Source organism: Lolium perenne, chromosome 2 (genome assembly GCF_019359855.2).
Source record: "Lolium perenne isolate Kyuss_39 chromosome 2, Kyuss_2.0, whole genome shotgun sequence".
Taxonomy (NCBI): Eukaryota; Viridiplantae; Streptophyta; class Magnoliopsida; order Poales; family Poaceae; genus Lolium; species Lolium perenne.
In genome coordinates this window covers 104996518-105001805 of record NC_067245.2, presented here as the reverse complement: position 1 = coordinate 105001805, position 5288 = coordinate 104996518, and positions in this window count along the sequence as shown.

Here is a 5288-nt window from a genome sequence, read left to right as displayed (position 1 = left end):
ACGAGCAATTTGCCGTGTAATATTGTCGCTTAAGGCAGTTTCAGCGTCATGGAGTCTTTTTCGAAAACTCTCAACAGAAGCGGCATGTCGTTCGGCCTTTTCGCGAGCCTTTTCGCTTTTCGCCAGCTTGAGGGCAAGATCATCGGCACGCTTATTTGCTTTATCAAGAGCATCTGGCAAAACAATGACAAGGTTATGACAAAATAGCAAAAGGAAAATTAACTCGGCAGGAGACGACAAGAGGAATACCTTTCAAATTATCAACAGTGTTGCGGTACCCAATGAATTGAGTACCAAGACGGATGAATTGACCCATTAGAGGCTGGACAACAAAAAGAAAAGGTTGCACTACAAGAAAAGTTCTGATAGACAACGTCTCAAAATCGTCCGCTAAGGGGTGTTTTTCGTCGCCTATGGGCCTAACCCGACGATATGGGTTCTATTGTCGAAACTGCGTCAGGCAAAGTCCTACCACGTTTTTCCCGGTCCGTCGTGCTTGGGTGCCCTTCCGCCACGGAAAATCGGACCATTGCTAAAGTGTTTCCGGGAGCCCGTTGACTGCTGACGTCATGCAAACTGACACGTGGCAGACGCCGTTAACTGGCAGTTAACGGCGTTAACCGCTGAAACCCCGTGGTAGATGGTAGGCCCACACGAGGCCTGCCACGTCTTAACCGGGCCGGCCCATTAAGTTTGCGGGCCGGGCCAGCTGACTTAGTTTGACCGGTCAACTATATAGTGGGGCTGGTCCATTAGTTACGTGGGCCGGGCCTAACCTCTAAGGTTGACTGGTCAAAACATTAATGGGCCAGCCCACTAAGCATGTGGGCCGGGCCGAATGCACTCGTTTGACCGGTCAACAGGCAAAAGGGCCGGCCCACAAGACATGTGGGACCCACTTTCCTGTTATCGGGCCGGCCCATTTACCTAGTGGGGTCCACCTTAAAACAACTGGACCGGCCCAAAAAGTTATTGGGCCGGCCCAATTAGCATGTGGGTCCCACTTTCCTGCTATCGGGCCGGCCCATTTAGTACGTGGGGTCCACAATAGATCAAATGGGCTGGCCCAACAAGAAAGTGGGCCGGGCCAAAACACAGGTGGGTCCCACTACCCTGTTAAAGGGTTGGCCCATTTAGTATGTGGGGTAGCAAGTGGGCCGGCCCAACAAGACAGTGGGCCGGGCCAAAAGCGCAGGTGGGTCCCACTTCCCTGTTAAAGGGCCGGCCCATTTAGTATGTGGGGTCCACCATATAGCAAGTAGGCCGGCCCAACAAGATAGTGGGCCGGGCCAAAAACACAGGTGGGTCCCACTTTCGTCTTAAAGGGCCGGCCCATTTAGTATGTGGGGTCCGCCATATAGCAAGTGGGCCGGCCCAACAAGATAGTGGGCCGGGCCAAAAGCACAGGTGGGTCCCACTTTCCTGTTAAAGGGCCGGCCCATTTAGAACGTAGGGTCCACCATATAGCAAGTGGGCCGGCCCAAGAAGATAGTGGGCCGGGCCAAAAGCACAGGTGGGTCCCACTTTCCTCTTAAAGGGCCGGCCCATTTAGTATGTGGGGTCCACCATATAGCAAGTGGGCCGGGCCAAAAACACAGGTGGGTCCCACTTTCCACTTAAAAGGCCGGCCCATTTAGTATGTGGGGTCCACAACAAAAGCAATTCGGCTAGCCCAGCTAGTTAGTGGGCCGGCCCAGCAGTGGGTGGGGTCCACCTTAAAGCAAATGGGCCGGCCCAATTAGAGTGTGGGGTCCACGGTAAATCAAGTGGGCTGGCCCAATAAGTAAGTGGGCCAGCCCGTTTAGTTGCTGTTTATATGCCGGCATAATAGGCGCTTTAGGATTTTGCGGGCCGGCACATATGTGATTTCGCTTAATTGGGCCGTTTAAGGGATGGGAATTCGTGATTTAGATACTGAGAATATTTACGCAGCATTGATTTCTGTCGGATAGCCTCACTTACCACAAGCACCAAAGAAAAAATGCGCGAAAGAACTATAAAAACTAACTAAATATTACATCAGCTGCAAGGCTTTGAAAAAATATTACAGAACCCAGAGAAATTGAATGGTAATTAAACCTAGCAATACAATGAAGCGATCCGGCAATCTTTTAAGTTGTCCATGCAGCACCTATATCTGAAACAAAGACATTACAAGTTAAGACAGCAACAATGGAAAGGCAAAGACACTACAATATTGTTTGCCAAAGAATTTGGAACTCAACATTTCGTCGTTATAAGAAGATCATTGTAATGCACACAATAAGCAAACAAAGAGTGCATGCCGCATACCAACAGCCAATATAACAGAGCATGTTAGAATGAAACAACATACTTACTACTGTCGAGTCCCATGCAAACCAACATGTTCAGGGAGTACAAAATTGGCATGAACAACATAGTAGCAGGCTATAAATTTTGTAACAACGACTGAGCAAGATGAAGTTATGATGGCTACATCTACAGAGCAGGGAATGTAAACCAAAAATAGAAGTTACGATGGCAAAAGCTAAAGAGGAGGGAATGTGAACCAACATGTGCCAAGTGCAATTACTTCAAATTGGCCGTGAACTAAATAATACTCCTGAACTTATAGTGAAGGGGATGCAAATCAAGATGTTTCGGGATATAAACTTGTAATGAGCAACACATAGAGGACAGTTAATGATGGAGCTTAGGATGGACCAGATACAGAATATAGTGGGATCACCTGTGAACTTGTATAAGAGGTAATGCAAACCAATATGTTCAGCTTTCCATATGTGAGCGTCATGCCAAGTCAGAGAAACAAGTCAATAATGCAGCTTTTGAAGAACAAGATGGCACGCAAAATTATTATCTAGTAGTATGACAAGTTTATTTGTAGTACAGGCTAGATAGCAGAGTGATAGCATGCCAAACTAAGTCCTTACTTTGTTAGCTTACAATGAACTAGATACAAAACAATGGCATCACCTGTAGTACAGGGAATGCAAGCCAACATGTTCATGGAGTAAAAAATTGGCACAAACAACATAGTAGCAGGCCATAATTTTTGTAACAATGACTGAGCAAGATAAAGTTATGATGGCTAGATCTACAGAGCAGGGAATGTAAACCAAATATAGAAGTTACGATGCCAAAAGCTATAGAGCAGGGAATGCGAACCAACATGTGCAATTACTTAAAATTAGCCATGAACTAAATAATAGCAGGATGTTACTATAATACCTATAATTTTTGTAACAACGACTGAGCAAGATAGAAGTTATGATGGCTACATCTACAGAGCAGGGAATGCAAACCAAAATGTTCAATCGCTTAAAGTTAGCAATGAACTAGAAAATAGCAAGGTGTTACGGTCATAGCTAGGAATGAACTAAAAGAGCTTCAGACAAACAAGCATCTGAACCCAGAACATGGCGCTAAAACAAGGGACTTACATTAGGAGAAGCACTCTGTGGGAGTCACAACAGATCTTCCTGGGGTTGATAGATCCGGTGATGAAGTACGCTACATGTGCTACTTGGGGTTGGAGAGACGGCCATTACACTTCATGGTTACTCATCTCATCTGCAAAAACGTAACGGCGCGTCGTTAGCACAAACAGGTTCCCCCAAGATTAAACAAGAACTTGCAGGCAAGCAATAGAAAAGCGACAGTAGAAGAGTTTAGATCATGCAAGGCGCCGGTGAAGCAGATCCGGTTCATGCACAGCGGTGTCGGTGAGCAAGATCCGATGCGGTGGACGATGGATCCGGCGAAGCGGCTCCGGTGGGGTGGACGATACCGCAGCTGAAGCGACTGCGGTAAACTGCTGGATGAGCATATGGTTTCGAGGTTCGGTGGGGATGATCCGGTCCGGTTGATGCCGGCGTCGATGAAGCGGCTCCGGCAGGCAGCCGGATGACGAGGATCGGGAGGCCTCGGGTAGGCCAGGGAAGTCCGGCGGGGATGTTCCGGTGCGGAGGTCGTGGAGGTGGGAGAGAGAGCGACTTGGGAAGTTCCGGTGGGTGTGGTTTCGGAGGAGAGACTGAGGGAAATGAATTATTTTTCGGTTAGTTTCCGGGGCTAGGGAGGTGGTGATCGAAAAAAATGACGGGTAGACCCCCCACCAACCGACTTATACATGGACATTGTTGTCATCTTTACGAGGGTAGAATGGGAAGTTAGAAGCGTGTGAAATATTTGTATTTTTTGGGCGGGAAGTTTTGCCGCTGGAATGAGATTTCGAATTTGGCTACAGTCCAAGTAATACAAAAATATGAGACTGTACTAGTACGGCCAAGTGTCACATCAAGTCATCATCACGTTGAAAATCGGTTACCACGATCATAATCATGATGTATCTTGAAAATCAATTTTGAAAAGCCCTTCCGAAATATTTCGGGATTTGTAGGAGATTTTGCAGCTTGACTGAGAATTGATTTTGAATAAAGCTATGGTCTAAGTAAACAAAAATCTTCGAAAAGGGGATATGACCCCAGACTCTGCATCGTGGTGATGCACACGGCCTTTATTAATAATCCAGTCGCAACAAAAGTATGTTGTACAGATGGTCTAAGTAATATACTCGTGATTGTAATATAGAGATGACAAGTCAGGTAAGCACAGTGCTTAAGTAGTGCAAAACGTAGAAGAAAATTCAGGAAACATTAACAAATATTGTATGTATTTACTGTAGCAATCACTGTATATTTTTACTGTACAAAAAATAGTATAAATATTAAAAAAGATAGTCATAATTTTGATTGTTACTAATTATTGTAAATGCATATGGCTTACATATATTATGGAAGTTAATTTAGATCAAATTAGACTTAATCATGTAGATGTGGAGAAGGAAAATTAGAGAGGTGTAGCTTGCACGTTAGAGGATCTGCTTCCGGGGTAGACCATGCTACTTAGACTACTCATAGTGGGAGTAACTAAGGAGTATTAACATAGAGCTACATGCATTGCCAACCTACGCAGCACCGATACGGATACGTGTATCCGTATCAGATCTATACGATACATAAATACGGCATTTTGAAAATGCGCGGATACAAGGATACCTTTTAATAGCTTTCTAAATTAGAAATAAATTTACACCAATACATTGATACAACAGCATTTTGCATTGCTCCACAACCCTTGATTTATCTAAAATTGTAACATAAATAACTTCACAGTAGAATGTTAGGATTTGTAGCTTGCTCCTGGCTTACTGGTTGCTGCCTGGCATCGGCTGCTTGCTGCAGCCGCCAGTCAAGCTTCTTGGCTCTTGCGCTGAGACGGAAAAGTTGTCGGCTCTCCGCCAGCTAGGT